The sequence below is a fragment of the Misgurnus anguillicaudatus genome, chromosome 1 (genome assembly GCF_027580225.2).
Source record: "Misgurnus anguillicaudatus chromosome 1, ASM2758022v2, whole genome shotgun sequence".
NCBI lineage: Eukaryota > Metazoa > Chordata > Actinopteri > Cypriniformes > Cobitidae > Misgurnus > Misgurnus anguillicaudatus.
This window is the reverse complement of record NC_073337.2, coordinates 23,204,576-23,222,945: the sequence shown is the minus strand read 5'-3', so window position 1 is coordinate 23,222,945 and position 18,370 is coordinate 23,204,576. Positions and strand designations below refer to the sequence as shown.

The window sequence follows — 18,370 nt, the reverse complement described above, 5'->3', positions numbered from 1 at the left end:
ACTTCAGTTTGTTTATGAGCGCGTGTGTTTGTGCAATTGTGCATGTACAGTTGAGTTATTTCGATGTCTTTCAGCACTCATGCATGATCCGGTCAATTAGCCTCGTAAGATGCCGTCTCTAAAACTATACGAGGGCCATCCAGAATGCACTCGGTTGAGTGCGATGACTTTATAAGAGCTTTTATGCGACTCCGACGAGAGCCATTTTCTCTTTAAACCGAGACCTGTCGTCCCAAGTTGTGCGCTCGTGTGTGGGTATATTCGTGTGATCTGAGAACAGTGGCGGTTCATTGCTAAGGGGAAAGCGGCAAAAGCTCCCAGCCATTTGTTTACGATTATGATTTCTCCTTAATGAGGACTGCGGCATCTTGCTAATCACCATGCTGGGCTAATGAGCATCTCTCTGGATAGCGGGAGCTCCATAAAATGTTTTTTTGTTTGGGCTTTTTTCTTTTTTAATTACTTTCAATCAAAGACGCCACCGCTCTGCTCCTATAGCGGCTTGCGTGGCACGTCCCGGCCTGGCCTTTCGCATTGTTTCTTGAGTCGTGATGAAGAGACGCGATAAAGAAGAGGGAGAGAGGTTGTTTCTCATTTTAAGTGTTTAATGAACTCCTACATCGAGGGCTGTGTTAGCAGGAAGTCATTTGTGCTCTCATACATTTGCATTAGCATAGCACTTGAAAAACATCCAGGTGCATCTCTGAAAGGTGTTTTCAAGACACCTGTGCACCTTATTTAACAAAGCCTCATATTTTTCACCATCACCATTTCAGTAGTTAACTAAAATTGACCCTGACTTGTATTGTCTTCTCAGATTTCATCCATTGAAAAGTCATTGTAAAGTTGAATGTGGCTTCTCTCCAGATTGCCCATTGCCATTGTGATCCATCGCGGACAAAATAAAGAAGGCAAATGATCCTTAAAGTAGTGCTCTCCTGTGGTTCTGCAGATGATGACAAAGGGGAAGAGAGTACCGGATGTGTGTGTGTATCCCAGGTGTCACGGCTGGGATGTTACAGCAGGTGTTTGATGAGAAATCAACCTGGGAGATGTGGAGCATTGATCCATGCAGAAAGGGGGGGGGGGGTCTTTTAGTTTCACAACATTAAATATACTGCTCTTTGCTATTGGGGACCATGTTAACTTTGATGCACAAACTCCTTTTACTTCACAATAGCAGATGAGAAGGACGTACAGTATTGTATGTTTATGATGCATCTGTTGTTTGTCCACACCTAAGTTGTTTCAATGTCACCTTTGCCTTTAGAAAAATGAGTCAATTGTGTTTTACCATGTGATGGAAATGTTAGCACCATATCTAATTTGACACAAAAAGGTCAAAAATGGTCCCTAGCTGGCACTGGGGATGTACCCTTTCAAAGAGGTCATTATAGTACCTCAGAGGTACATATTGGGGCTGTTTACACTTGGCATTAAGATGTGTTTTTGTCGATCGGATCACAAGTGGACGAGAGAGACACATTACGTTTACACCTGGTATTTAAATCCGTCTCTTTTGTCCACTTCCGACCGCTTCCGTGCTGAATACTATGAGGGGGTGGTCTGTGAGACGGTGGGCGAGTCTCTCTGCTGTCATTCAAACCCGAGCGGGAGTAATTATGAGTTTATATGGACGCAAACTAATATTATGTCGGAGTGCACTGCTTGTTTAGCAAGTAAACATGCTGCACAGTGTTTTGTACATGAGTATGTAAGAGTTTTCTTTGAATTTCCAGCGCAATTGATGAAATAGGATCGCGCAACTTCCACACGCTTTCAAAACGAAACTACGGAGATCAGCCGCTTAGTTTTATCAATGAAAGGCTAAAAGTAGCGCTGTTCACCGAATGTTCACGCCAGAAGTCAAAAAAGACGTAAAACTTGTGTTTAATACCTCAGATTAGATAAATGGGTGGAGAGAAGGCGGTCGCGTGTGGCTGTTCGAAAGCATTCAACCACATGTGCGTTCCGCAACTCCAAAGCGATCCGATCGAAAGTGTTTTCGACCACCTCTGGATGTGGTTGAAAGTGGTCGAAAGTGGACGAGCTCAAAACGTTTTGAACACCGTTTACACCTGGCATTAACGTTGTCCACTTGTGATCCGATCGAAAAAATTCGAGGCCCTGGGAAGTTTTTGAAAATTTACATACATAGATACAGGTCATTGAAAGTGCTTGAATCTATTTTATGCAAGAAGTTTTCTGGAAAAAATCCATATTATTCCCTGTGTAGTGTACGATAATATTTTTTTAAACTGTTCGCTTTAAATGCTTATATCTTCTGTATGCGAATGTTGATTCATAGCAAAATGCTTTTTTGCATAGTTGTATTTGACAAATGAAAACGTCTCAGGTTACGTACGTAACTGTTGTTCCCTGAGAAGGGAACGAGACGCTGCGTCTCCCTTGCCATACTTCCTGCGTCCCCGTAACGGCGTCTTTGGCAATATTTCAAATAGCGATATATTTCTTTGCTCCTACGTCACCCTGTCTTTGTTGTTAAGCCTCATCATTGGTTAAATTTGATATACACATTCAGACGCACTTACCCCTGGAGGCGTCCCCAAAGTGTCACCGCAGTGACGCAGCGCGAGTTCCCTCGAAAGGGAACTGTAATGATGTATCTTTAAAGGCCACACAATGTAACCTTGCTCTTACTTGAAATGTGTCCCCACATTTAGTCCTTGAATTTGATGGTATTGGATCTGGAAAGTCCTTGAAAGGTCCTTGAATTTGAAGTTAACTAAGGTGTGGGAACCCTGTACCAAAGAGTGCCTATTAGTACCTCAGACGTACAAATTGGTACCTCTCTCTACCTACATTTTACATATTAGGACCTTTTACTTTTGTGTGTAAACACAGTGTATATTTACGCATTTGCCAGATGCTATTTATCCGAAGTTGCTTAAGCCCGGAGTATACATTCAAGGTATACATCTTGCCAGTATGCATGGAATCGAACCCATGACCATGAATGTAAGCTAACGACAACTTTCGATCCTGTTTCGTTTTCTTAAAGCGGTACTCCAGCCAAATATCAAAATGATGATGTACTCATCCTAAGCAATCCAACATGCATATGTCCATCATCTTTCAGACGAACACATTTGGAGTTATTTTAGTAGATGTCCTTGCTTTTCCAAGCTTTTAATGGGAGAAAACAGGGATCAGGGAACAACTATTGACTTTGAAGCCTAAAAAAGTGCCTCCTTCCTTCTGAGAAGTAATCCACAAGCCTCCAAGGGGTTAATAAAGGTATTTTGTAAGAAAAAAATCCATATTTAACTTTTATAAACTATAATAACTAGCTTCGGGCAATGTACCCATGGCAATAAACTCTCACTATGCTAAAACTCTTGCACAAGTCCAAGATGGCGCCGTTACTGGAAGCTAGTTATTCCAGTTTATACAGTTTGAAATATGGATAATTTTCTTACAAAATCGCATTGATTTTCAGCAGAAGACCCTTGAAGGCACTTTTTGGGGTTTAAAGTCAGAAGTTGTTTCCCTGTTTTCTACCATTATATAGCTTGGAAGAGCAAGGACATTTACTGAAATAACTTTAAATGTGTTCGTCTGAAAGATAATGGACATGGCCATCTTGGATTGCTTAAGGGTGAGTAAATCATTGCTTAATTTTGATATTTGGCTGTAGTATCCCTTTAATTGTCTCTCTATACCTTATTGATACCCCGTACGGTCCCATCACTCTGAAATCTGAAAAATAACTAAAATAAAGAATCGCCATGTCTGCATTTCATCTGCCTGTGTTTTAATAGACGTGATTTCCTGCCATTCAGTCAAAGCTCTTTCTGAAACGCAATCTCGACTGCCACCAGCGTTTTGCTAATGAAGCTGACCTTTTTAATCACACTGTATTCACCGTCAAAACACACACACTCGCAGCCGTACACATCCATCTAGAGTTGAACTAATGAGAGTGACCTTTTTGTTTGTAGGGTCTGTGTTGTGTGGGGGTGTGTAGTGGTGCGGGTTATATCTGTTGATTGGCATCCTGTTGTGCTGGCTCCATTAGAGGAGTGAAGCTCGCTTGGCGCACACACGGCATGGGCGTTTATTAAGGACGCCTCGTCACCACAGAAACTATAACGGCCAATCAAAGAACAATTCAGTTCTCGGAGACATCGGCAAGCTTGCGGCAGAGACTGCAGGAGCTCCTTTTTTTTGTTCACGACGAGCATACATGCAGTGATGTTTAAAAGTGAAATTATATTGGATATCAACATTAGGATTAACATTATTAAAATAGTCATTAGTACAATGATTCTCATTTCGAATCAATTAGTATTTTAAATTACAAACAGACTTAACTAACTAAAGCAGTTTAAGAAATACTGTAGTTTCAAAATGGCACTTACACTGCAAAAATGATTTTCAAGGAAACATTTTCTTAGTATTTTTGTCTTGTTTTCAGTAAAAATATCTCAAAATTCTTACATTAAGATGCTTTTTCTTGATGAGCAAAACGACCCAAGAAAATAAGTCTAGTTTTTAGACCAAGAATATCAAATTTAAGTGATTTTGTGCATAAAACAAGCAAAAAATCTGCCAATGGGTTAAGCAAAATTTTCTTGATTTTTTCTTGAATTTAGTGTTTAAGAAAAATGTTCAAGATTTTTTTTGCTTACCCCATTGGCAGATTTTTTGCTTGTTTTATGCACAAAATCACTTAAATTTATTGTAATCACTTATTTTCTTGGGTCGTTTTGCTCATCAAGAAGCAGCATCCCAATTTAAGACTTTTTAGATATTTTCACTGAAAACAAGACAAAAATACTAAGAACATTTTTCTTGAAAATAATTTTTTGCAGTGTAAGTGGGTGCACGCTGTTTAATTTTATAATACACACTGCAAAAAATTATTTTCAAGAAAAAAAATTCTTAGTATTTTTGTCTTGTTTTCAGCAAAAATATCCAAAAATTCCCAAATTAATATACTTTTTCCCGATGAGCAAAACGACCCAAGAAAACAAGTTTAGTTTTTGGACCAAAAATTTCTAATTTAAGCGATTTTGTGCACAAAACAAGCAAAATAATCTGCCAATGGGTTAAGCAAATTTTTCTTGAATTTAGTGTTTAAGAAAAATTTTCAAGATTTTTTTTGTTACCCCATTGGCAGATTTTTTGCTTGTTTTATGCACAAAATCACTTAAATTTTATATTTTTTGTCTAAAAATTAGACTTATTTTCTTGGGTCGTTTTGCTCATCAAGATAAAGCATCTTAATTTAAGAATTTTTAGATATTTTACTGGAAACAAGACAAAAGTACTAAAAACATTTTTCTTGAAAATAATTTTTTGCAGTGTAAGTGGGTGCACGCTGTTTAATTTTATGATACACACTGCAAAAAATTATTTTCAAGAAAAAAAATTCTTAGTATTTTTGTCTTGTTTTCAGTAAAAACATCCAAAAATTCTTAAATTAATATACTTTCTCCCGATGAGCAAAACGACCCAAGAAAATAAGTTTAGTTTTTGGACCAAAAATTTCAAATTTAAGCGATTTTGTGCACAAAACAAGCAAAATAATCTGCTAATGGGGTAAGCAAATTTTTCTTGAATTTAGTGTTTAAGAAAATGATTTTTTTGCTTGCCCCATTGGCAGATTTTTTTGCTTGTTTTATGCACAAAATCACTTACATTTTTTCTTGTCTAGAGCTGGACTTGTTTTCTTGGGTCGTTTTGCTCATCAAGAAAAAGCATCTTAATTAAGGAATTTTTAGATATTTTACTGGAAACAAGACAAAAGTACTAAGAACATTTTTCTTGAAAATAATTTTTTTGCAGTGTAAGTTGGTGCACGCTGTTTAATTTTATGATACACACTGCAAAAAATGATTTTCAAGAAAAAAATTCTTAGTATTTTTGTCTTGTTTTCAGTAAAAATATCGAAGGGTTCTTAAATTAAGATGCTTTTTCTTGATGAGCAAAACGACCCAATAAAATAGGTCTAGTTTTTGGACCAAACATGTCAAGTTTGAGTGATTTTGTGCATAAAACAAGCGGGGAAGTCTGCCAATGGAGTAAGCAAATTTTTCTTGAATTTAGTGTTTAAGAAAAATGTTCAAGATTTTTTTTGTTTACCGCATTGGCAGATTTTTTTGTTTGTTTTATGTACAAAATCACTTAAATTTTATATTTTTTGTCTAAAAATTAGACTTATTTTCTTGGGTCATTTTGCTCGTAAGGAATAATTGACTCCGGTCCTTTGAATTATAAGAAAATAATGCACACCAAGGTGGTAATGCGGCATGACGCGAAGCGGAGTGTCGTTACACCGCAGGTGTGCATTATTTTCAAATAATTCAAAGGACCGGAGTCAATTATTCCGCTTATACCAAGGTTACCACAAACATTGCTCTGGTGCCTATTTTTAAGACATTTGAAAAGTTAGGTGTGCGGTTTACAGAAAAATAATCAACACCCATAGAACATTTCTCAGCCAATCAGAATGCAGCATTCAACAGACCCGTGGTATAAATCAAGATAAAGCATCTTCATTTTAAAAATTGTAGATATTTTTACTGAAAACAGACAAAAATACTACATTTTTTGCAGTGTCAGTTTCAAGTTTCGACGCCTCCGTCTGGGCGCACTGCAAAAAATGACTTTTTTACTTATTATTTTTGTCTTGTTTTCAGTAAAAATATGAAAACATTTTTAAATTAAGATGTATTTTCTTAATGAGCAAAATTACCCAAGAAAATAAGTCTAGTTATTAGACAAACAATATACAATTTAAGCGAATTTGTGTTTAAAACAAACAAAAAAAATAAGAAAATTTTTCTTGAATTAAGTGTTTATGAAAAAGTACATTTATTTCAAGAAAATTTTTCTTATTCCATTGGCAGATTTTTTTGCTTCAAAATTACTTCAAAATTACTTCAAGATTATATTTTTTGTCTAAAAACTACACTTATTTTTCTAGGTCTTTTTGCTCATCAAGAAAATACATCTTGATTTAAGATTTTTTGATATTTGTACTGAAAACAAGACAAAAATATTAAGTAAGAAAGTCATTTTTTGCAGTGTGTGTACACCAAAGTGTTAAAACGCGGCTGAAAACGGCAAGCGAATGCGGACTGTAGGCGCTTGCCAGCTTTTATTCAGCTTAGTATGGCGCTCAGTGCGGACAAAACGCGCCAGCTTTTGACTTTTTTGATAAGCGCCGCGCTTCTATTGAAAACAATTGAACCTGCTCGTGGGTAATTGCAATCTTGAAGCGTTTTTTATTTTTATTAGTTCAAAGTTACTGTTAGTACTTATCTTAAACAACTATACATCATTAAAAAAGGGTTAAGAATTAGGCTTCAGTTTTTGAAAGCACTCGACAAAACAACGTCCATCTGGGCTTCAAAGTGTGCATATTTGGAGAAATATTGATTACATTTTAAGTTTACTTCATATTTTTGCAGAAATGAGTAATATGTAATCTACCTAGTTTGGAGTACCCAAAGCCCACTTTGGGTTTCTTTGCACTTAACTGTTGGTCCACCAGCTCAATGTTATTACATTACAAGACCACAGTGTTTTCGACTCTGATGCTGATGAAATCTATCAAGTCTTAGCTGACAGTGATGCATTGTGCACTTTAGGGCACTGTCGCCCCATACATCCAATTCCCCCCTTCCTTTTTCACGGCTCTCACAACAGATTCACAACAGTCTTTCCCTTCAGGACCTCTTCTGCCGCCTCTATCTTGAATTCCTCCCCCAGGTCAGTGTTAGTCTTTTGGGCTTCAGATGCACCGGATTATCCCGCTGAGTGTATTTTGCCACCTATGGGCCAAATGCTGAAGATTCCCCAACACTGGCTTAACCTTTGACTCCGCCTGTAGTTGAACCGGCAGTGTGGGGAGAAATTGTACATTATCGAATATACTGCAATTATGTAGCATACATTTTAGTTAACAAGTGCACAGGAGTTGAGATAATCCCTGCCTGTGGAGGTAAAACAAGGGAATGGTTTGAATGTGGCCAAATGTGCTTCCGGTCCTATAGTAGTGGCATAGAGCAGGTAATTTACTTTTTTGATTTATGCCTACAAGGACAATCAAACTTTGTCTGCATTAAATCATTTTTATGTATTTCCATATGTTTCCACTACATCTGAGCGTTTCTGCAGGGTGTGTGAATGCATATGTGTTTAGGCAAACAACCGTTCCATAATGATGATGAGTATATCATTGCCTTCTGCTTGTTCCTTTTCTCTGCGCCATTAATCCCATATGGCTTTATTTCGGTATGTGTGCATATGCGATTGAAGATCAAATTTAAAGCTGTTACGTTTCTCAAAGATTTTTGGTTTGAGCTGTATGATAGTGCCGAAGTAAAGACAATAAAGCTGAACTGTATAAGGTTGTGCACACAATCCATGTACTCAGTACCAAATAATCTATAGTTCATAAAGGCTTTTAGTTCATAAAGAGTTTGATTCCCAGGGAACACACATAGGGGAGAGCGGGGCACAACCTAACGCTTTTGGGTTTGGCTCAATCATTCAAAAAATATTTGAGTTTGATTCATTATATTTTTACACAAGCAACACACACTTCTCTGCTACAAATGAACATTTGAAGTTTGTTTCTAGTACTTACCATTCTTGGACAATTACACCAAACGTGACAGAAGTGCAAACGTTACAACTTACCCCATAGGTGGGGTTCATTGTAACAGGCAGGGGTTAGTTGTAACACTTGCTAAAAATTAAGTTTACAGGCAAATATTTCAATACTATTTTGTCTACAGTAGCCTATATACTTGAAGTGGATATTGTATCTGCCTATAATAGACAGGTATCCACACTGTATTCACTCATCCAGCCCTTTTCTAACAATAGTTCAATTATAAATGGATACAAATGTCAATTTTTTTATAATTCTGACAAAACATTTTTTGTATGTGACCCAGTCTGTAATAACCATACTACGGTTTCAAAAATCAAATTCTGAGATAATAAGCATCAAAATCTGATTTTAGCCATTCATTTTATTATAATTTCAACAATTGACGTGACCTTATTCAGTCAATATTAAAGATATGAACAAAAATCAATTTGACACGATTTTTGATAATACAGGCACATTTTTTTTGTTGGCAGCCAGCAATCATTCATGTGTAGCCAATTTAAAACAACGGCAAGAATTACTACGGTGGCTCTGAAGTGCAAACCACAACAACAAATGACTAAACAACAACAACAAATTAAAAAACAACAACAAATTAAAAAAAACACTACAACAAATAAAAAACAACAACAAATTAAAAAACACTACAGCAAATTAAAAACCACTACAGCAAATTAAAAAACACTACAGCAAATTAAAAAACACAACAACAAAATAAAAAACAAATACAAAATAAAAAACACAACAGCAAGTTAAAAAAAACACTACAGCAAATTAAAAACACAATTACAAATTAAAAAACACTACAACAAATTAAAAACACAACTACAAATTAAAAAACACTACAACAAATTAAAAACACAACTACAAATTAAAAAACACTACAACAAAATAAAAAACCATAACCAAAAAAAAAAACACAACAGCAAGTTAAAAAAACACAACAGCAAGTTAAAAAAACACTACAACAAATTAAAAAACACTACAACAAAATAAAAAACAACTACAAAATAAAAAACAAATACAAAATAAAAAACACAACAGCAAGTTAAAAAAACACTACAGCAAATTAAAAACACAATTACAAATTAAAAAACACTACAACAAATTAAAAACACAACTACAAATTAAAAAACACTACAACAAATTAAAAACACAACTACAAATTAAAAAACACTACAACAAAATAAAAAAACATGACAAAAAAACACAACAGCAAGTTAAAAAAACACAACAGCAAGTTAAAAAAACACTACAACAAATTAAAAAACACAACAACAAAATAAAAAAACAACTACAAAATAAAAAACACTGCAACAGGTTAAAAAACACAACTACAAATTGAAAAACACAACAACAAATTAAAAACACAACAACAAATTAAAAACAAAATTAAAAATTAAAAACACAACTACATTAACCTACCGGAAGAGGTAGGTACCAGTGGGCAACATGAGACATCGCTGATTGGACGACACTGCAGTTCGGCTTTTGAACCAGAAGTTATTCTTCCTGTAGTGCGTGGTTTGGAGAGGAGGAAGGACAGCAAAATGTTTTGCCCAAACAGCGGAACGGTCTGGAAACCGCTAACGATAGTAGTAAGCTAACGTTACATCCACAAGCAACGTAAGCATTACACTATTCTTATTAACTTACTCGAAGGTTGTTGGGTGTCTCCGATGGTAACGTTAGATGTTTCTTTAAGCCTTTTGCCACAGCCGCTGCAAAAGTTCGGGGACAGCTCAACCAGTTCTTTTCCGCAGTTTTGGCAAAACATTTTGCTGTCCTTCCTCCTCTCCAAACCACGCGCTACAGGAAGAATAACTTCCGGTTCAAAAGCCGAACTGCAGTGCCGTCCAATCAGCAATGTCTCATGTTGCCCACTGGTACCTACCTTTTCCGGTAGGTTAATGTGGTTGTGTTTTTATTTGTAGTTGTGTTTTTAATTTGTTGTTATGTTTTTTAATTTGTTGTAGTGTTTTTTTTAATTTGTAGTTGTGTTTTTTAATTTGTTGTTGTTGTTTAGTAATTTGTGTTGTGGTTTGCACTTCAGGGCCACCGTAAGTTACGCTAACGTTAGCGGTTTTCATAGTGTAAGTGCTGAGGGGTTAGTTATAACACAGCGTTACAATTAACCCCGCTGGGTCAAAATATTTTCAAGCCTACCAAAAAAGTTGCTAAGACCTGCAGACATATTTCAAAACGATGCTATGTTTTAGTCAACAAGACACTGATTAATATGACATAACATTGGATTTGGTATCTTACACACCCAACTTAGAAACCGAAAAAAACATTTGATGAAAAAAAATACTTACATGCCACCAAAACACTCGTTCATCAATAACTCTCTGGAAAAACATTATAGATTTCCAATAATTAGCGGGAGATCGTCTTTTGGCAGCGTGAAAAAATACCGTAAAACCAAAACGCTCAACCTTGTGCAGCAATGTAAACAGTCTGTGTTACAACTAACCCCCGCGCACCCCTACTAATAAAATGTATCCATCTGATTTTCAAACGCGTGAGTACGTGATGTAACGCATTTCCCTTTTTTGTGCCATCTAGTAGAAAACAGTGTCCTGGGAGCACGCACAAAACATCATTACACACATCAAGCTTATCACGTGGTCTGACAGTCAGCAGCAGTATCTTTCTCATTCAACACATTGTAAGTTGGAACAAACCATAATATACATATTAAACAATTACATTTATTCAATATTGTTTTATTACATCGCTACTAGGGCTGGGTATTGGCAAGGGCCTCACGATATGATACATATCACGGTACATGGGTCATGATACAATGTATCACGATACAATACAATACATTGCATGTTGCGATACAATGCAATATTTTTTTCTTATTTTTATCAAAAATGTAAAAAAAAACTGATTTTTTAACTTTTTTTAAAGCTCACGTAACACACGCTGTTTCTGCATTTCTGATGTTAATCTGGAGTACCTATAGAGTAGTATGACATCCTTTATATCTCTGAAGAGTCTTTAGTTTAATCAGATTTATAAAAGAAAGATTAGCTTTACCGAATCTTTCCGATAACGTACGAAAAAATGAAGAAGGAGGAGTTATACCGCGGGAGGAGCGAGTACGAGTCATGCAACACTATACAGCACTGTTTTAACTTATGATTCACTACATGTTCATGTCATTTATATAATATGCACGCAACTATTTCCAACATAAGACAGAAGTCTTACTTACCGCGTGCAACTCGTCATGACCCGGTTGGGAAAATCCACTGCATCAAACACACACGCAAAACTCTGCTGCTAATCCGGATAATAAACTATATCCATTGTTTCCATGAGGCTGGATTTTTTCTCCTTACATCCAAAAACACACTTCTTCTTTCGTGCCATTGTTGACTTTTGAAATTAAACAAAGCTGAGTGGCGTGATAAGCTGTTAGCAGCTCTAGCGTCTCCTGCTGATTGACGGGTGGGCGGGGTTTTCCGGGGGAAATTTTCCGGTGGAAGCCCATATAAAGAAGTGATACGTATCGAAAACCCCTGAAACGTCAGTTAGGACTGTAATCGAAAAAAAAACTTGCCGAAACTTGTACGAACCCTGGCGAAGTGCATTCGGCACAGAAATACTCTGTAACACGTCCAACTGCTGTTTTGACACTTTGCCTACGTTTAGCATGAGGAAACAACTCTATAACTGTGTTAATAAGTCAGAATGCTTGAAATACCATTAAACCCCCCTTTTTTTTTCTTTTTTTAAATTTTGTAGATGTACAATATGCACAGTTAAGACATTTTGAATTATAAGCTGCTTTGTGACTATACGCTGCTTCATGCACCATAAATGTGTTTTAATGCAAGCCAACATACAGTAATCAACCTTTGGTTAGTAAAGGTCTAAAAGTGGTTGCCGCACCCCCACAATCACGCCGCCTTTGGACCCATATGGGCACCTACGTCTCGCACTAAGATTGACCATCAGCCATGATGAATATGGATTTCAATTCGAATTTAAACATGCTTATACTCATTTGTTCAGTAATCAGCTCGCCCCAGAGACGAAGAGCCAATGTACCTTTATTTAAATCACTCCTAATAAAACAGGCTTAATCCAGTTGCCAGCGGATTTACGGCAGGAAGTGCAGTCTTGGCGCTTTAGTGCCGCTCTGCTTGCTTCACTGCTTGAACTCGTCACTCACACACCGCGCTAAACAAGCGATGACAGGCTTACGTTCAGCTCGAACACATCGGTTTGCGTGTGTGTGTTTGACTTGTGCTTCTCATCAAACTCAATGAGTGTTGGGAGAAATTATAATGACAATTCACACGGACGGCACATTTTTTTTTTGCCATGGGTAGTTTTATTGCCACCACTCTATGAAATAGTTTGTGGCAGGGAAGTATGTAATATAATCGAAGTTGTTGTCGAGCAGGAGCTGTCATTATATTTGTATGCGTTATAATGAGAGGAGATGTTTTTTTTAAATGTTTTGCTGATGTTTCGTTGTTGTTGTTGTCAGCAGCAGCAGCAGCGGTGGGAAGTGACATATGCAATGTTTCCTTTCACACTTGCGTTTCCCATGACAGAAAGTAAATGCAAACAAACGCGTTCCAGTTAATGATGTATATGCACTGACAATCAGCAATAGTAAAACAAAAGTTACAGGGTGAATTTAAACCCAGAGCCCTTTGTGCTAAGACAGAAAATGTCAATGCAATCAGACGGCAGTTCTTACGTATTTTACGAGGTGGCTACTTTACATTAATTCGTACAACCACATTCGTATGATTTGATTTCAACCCTGATGTTGGGGTTGGTGGTTACTGCTTTGTGTGATCATCGTACGTTTTTTTTTTAACGATTTAAATTACTTTGTACGAATTAGCCAACTTCCATATAAATTCTAGTAAGGTCAGGCTGATAATGTTACCACTGGACCAACTAATCCTATTTATTATCTGCTTGTTGATCCGTTTATTTATCCACTGACCTAATACACTGGCTGATGTAGAGATTAACGCATAAATCAGCACACTTAAGTTTCTGAAATCACTGTTAATGAGAATTTAATGTGAAATAAAATCATGAGATGTGTTCCTATAGCTCATTTGCTAGTCCATTGTGTTAACAGCGCAAAGGTCATAGGTTCGATCCCCATGCAACACACATACTTATGAAGTGTATACCTTGTAATGTACTGCAAGTCACTTTGGATAAAAGCGTCTAGCAGATGTGTACGGAGTAAAATGGTTTGTCAATTCTAATTCTAATTTTATTGTTCACATATCAGTTTTGACTTGGAAATAGTACTCCAAACCTTTAAATTAAACTTTTTAATCTGTACGCACTTTCTTATTTAGTATTTCTTGTTTTTAGTACAAATATAAAAATGTCCTAAATCAAGATGCAATGTCTGATGAGCAAAATGACCCAAGAAAATAAAAATGTGTGCATAAAACAAGCTAAAAAATCTGCTACTGACTTAAGCAAATTTATCTTGAATTTTTCTTGATTTAGGGGCGGTTTCCCGGACAGGGATTAGCTTAATCCAGGACTAGGCCTTAGTTTAATTAGAAAATATAACTAGTTTTAACAAATATGCCTTACTAAAAACATTACATGTGTGCATTTTGAGGCAAAACAAAGGGCCCTGATGTATTTTAAGATATGTCAGTGCAAGTTGTTTTCCGTTTGGACAGCTCTTAAAAATGTTTTAGTCTAGGACTAGTCTAATCCCTGTCCGGGAAACCGCCCCTTAGTGTTTAAAAAAAAAGTTCAAGATTTTTTTGCTTACCCCATTGGCAGATTTTTTGCTTGTTTTATGCACAAATTCACTTAAATTTGATATTTTTTGTCTAACAGCTAGACTTATTTTCTTACACTGCAAAAAATGATTTTCAAGGAAAAAAGTTCTTAGTATTTTTTCTTGTTTTCAGTAAAAATATCTAAAAATTCTTAAATTAAGATGCTTTTTCTTGATGATCAAAACGACCCAAGAAAATAAGTCTGGTTTTTAGACCAAAAATATCAAATTTAAGTGATTTTGTGCATAAAACAAGCAAAAAATAAAATATCTGCCAACGGGGTAAGCAAAAAATCTTGAACATTTTTTCTTATACACTTAATTCAAGACAAATTCAAAATTAGCTTACCCCATTGGCAGATTTTTTTGTTTGTTTTATGCACAAATTCACTTAAATTTGATATTTCTTTGTCTAAAAGCTAGACTTATTTTCTTAGGTCATTTTTGCTCAAGAAAATGCATCTTTGTTTTAAATTTATAGATATTTGTACTTAAAACAAGACAAAAATACTAAATAAGAAAGTCATTTTTTGCAGTGTATGCAAAACTTGCACTGCAAAAAAGAATTTTTTTTAGTATTTTTGTCTTGTTTTCAGTAAAAATATCTGAAAAATTCTTAAATTAAGATGCTTTTTCTTGATGAGCAAAACGACCCAAGAAAATAAATCTAGTTTTTAGACCAAAAATATCAAATTTAAGCGATTTTGTGCATAAAACAATCAAAAAAAAATCTGCCAATGGAGCAAGCCAAAAAATCTTGCTTAGATAAATTTGCTTATCCCATTGGCAGCTTTTTTTGCTTGTTTTATGCACAAAATCACTTAAATTTGATATTTTTGGTCTAAAAACTACACTTATTTTCTTGGGTTGTTTTGCTCATCAAGAAAAAGCATCTTTACTGAAAACAAGACAAAAATACTAAGAACTTTTTTTCTTGAAAATCATTTTTTTGCAGCATAAAATTTACATTTATGTATTTGGCTGACACTATCCAAAGCGACTAAAGCAGGTTTTATACTTCTGTGTCGATTGAATGGCCTAGTCTACGCAGATACGCGAACCCTACACAGGGGCCTAAGGCGTAGCCTGCTGTGCACCTCTTAGGCTCCTGCGTAGGGTTCACCTCTCTGCATAGCCTATGCCGTACAATCATTGTGCTGTGAAGTGTCTGCTAGAAACCCCTCTTGTCAGATCAAAAATATCTGCGTCGCATTTTCTCATACGGATCTCTGCTTATGACAGTAAAAACAAAGACGGGCCAAAATGTTGGTCTCCTCAAATAACATACACGTGCGTCTTATTCAGCTGTTGTTCTGCTATTGTTGGTTACATGCGTGGATACTCCCTACAAGTGGTCTGCATGTGTTATTGCATTTCGACCAACGACGCAGAAGTATAAATAAAAACCGACACGTAGCCTACGGCGTCAAGGCTTTGGCATAGGCCCTATACAGAAGTATAATGAGCTATTTACAGTACAGTGCATTCATTTTACACATTTTATCAGTATGTTTGACCCGTAGGCTCACATATGCCCGCAATGCTCTCCTAAGTGAGCTACAGGAACACTTTTTTAATATTCATGAGCTAAACCTCCACCATTTGTGACATCACGACCAGCACGCTTTTTTGATTAAACTAAGATATGTCCATTATTTCAAACACATATGCTGCGTACCAAGAGAGACAACCTCCTGTGTCCACATCTGTCTGCACAGTTGCATTGCGGCCGTGTTGAGTGGCAGGGTCATGTTGGCACGTGCGTGCACGTCCGTGGGTCTCGGTGGTGCACGGCCACAGTGACAGTGATGAATGAACTGTCGCGCAACGGCCCTACTAATGCATTGCTCCGTTTACCCTGGAGAGGCTTGAGGTTGTGTTTGCACGTCTTTCACATCACAAAACGGTTGTTTACAGAGTTAATTTGCAATGGATCATGCTAAAATCATATTTGCAATTACGTAGGACTGAATAAACGTTTGCATTTGTAACCTGCTGATATTGGTCGGTGTAGGTGTTTGTGCGTTTCATGCTTCGTGGCGTGCGTGTTGCGGTGTAATTGAAGTGCTGGAACGATTCGGGTTAAATGCTCTGAACTCTGTGCTGTGGGGTCAAAACTGGATTAATGGAGAAAACCCATGGCCCGTGAACCTCACACACGCACCCTCATATGTCCGGCACACTGTCTTCCATTCTTAATAGGATTGTTTTCCTAGTAGCTTTGCATGGAGCTCCCTGTTCATCTACTCACTGTCGAGGTCTTTTCCTGTCTGTAGATCAATCGACTGTTCAGGTTGAGCTGAGCTGAATCTGCTCTCTTGTCTCATAAATTGTTACAGCTTTGTAACAGTATGCAGTATTTGCGATGATCACCAATATCATGATTTTAATGCACTGTTTATTGAGCCATTAAAGTACTCATGAAATTGACGTGACATTTATATTTCTTAAAGAGCACTTATTTCATTGCTGTGTATAATATAATGTGTTAGTCTGGCTTATGGTATAAAAAACACATTGTTTTACACATACCGTACATTTTTGTAGCTCCAAATTTCCCTTTCTTCCTGAAATGCACAGATTTGAAAAGCACTGTGTCCCTGATTGGCCAGCTGAATACATCTGATGTCAACAGGAAATGTGACGCTCCGTACCATGTTTGAAAGATTCGCGCACAATGCAATGCTGACAGGAGTTAACTTACAGGTTGTGAGTCCGAAGCGGGAAGAATTATGATAATGTGGGTCTTGTCTACATCACCAATCCCAGGAAGTAAACTGTTGCCTACAATCTGTGTGTTGTTTGTAGTCCAAGAAAAAAGATTTACGTTGGAGCTTGTGTCATTGCTTACTTTGCGGTATGTACCTTTTGCATATTGTTACCATGTACTAATCCACACATACACACCAAGGAAATGTAAAGTCTTGAATCGGACTATTGTTGCTCTTTAATTAAATATTGCAGTGTTCAATTATAAACAATTCATCCACGTTGGTAATTATATATATTTAATTCATGGGCCCTCATAAGCTTTAATCAAAATCTGAAAATGTACTCCCACTCTCTTGTGGCATTTCTTGTCTGATGACGTCAGCATGACTGCTCGGGCGGAGCAACCTTTAACTCCGCCCCCCAACTGTAGTGCCGTAAGTTCCATTTCTGAATGAAACACATACTTTTGCATCAGTTTGCACCTGGAAAACACAAGCCACGCCTGGTATTGAATATGTCACAATATGTAAGTAGATCACAACTTCATGTGAGACTTTGCGGTTCTCTTAGATTTGTTGTCCAGTTAAAACAAACTCATTTAGTTAAGGAAACTATAAAGGTAATGTTATTAAGAGTTTTCATTAACACTTTAGTATAGGGACCAATTCTCACTTTTAACTAGTTTCTTATTTTGGCCGTTTATTATTGATTATAAAGGACATATTAATGCCTTGTTCAGCATGACCATATTGTTCATTCCTTATCCCAATCCAATACCTAAACATAACAGCTACAACAACTACCTTATTAGCTATAAATAAGCAGTACGTTGGGAGTTAACTGAGGCAAAAGTTATAGTTAATAACCAATAAGTGTTACCCATACTAAAGTGTTACCGAGTTTTATTAAATTGCGAGGTTCGTCTTATGTCACAAAGATAAAATAATCGTCTCATCGTGATTGTTTGACCTCATCGTGATGATTTCAGATCACCGCAATGATTGCACATCTCTCTAAAAAACACAAGGGGGAGCTGCAGCGCCTGTATAAACGAAACCGTATCAGATTACATTTAAATATGTGTTATGTGTATTAATATTTGCTGCTAGGTACACCTTGCAAAAATTTTATTTCAATAATCACAACAATATGTGAAAATTATTTCATAAACAAAGAAAAAAAATTCATGAGAATTAAATGTCAAAGCAATAAAA

At 36.5% G+C, this 18,370-nt stretch overlaps 1 protein-coding gene across 1 annotated transcript in view; it reads left to right on the top strand.

Moving 5' to 3' along the window:
* Positions 1-18,370, top strand: part of exoc4 (exocyst complex component 4) — a 222,905-nt gene that overhangs the window by 150,282 nt on the left and 54,253 nt on the right. The window lies entirely within an intron of this gene.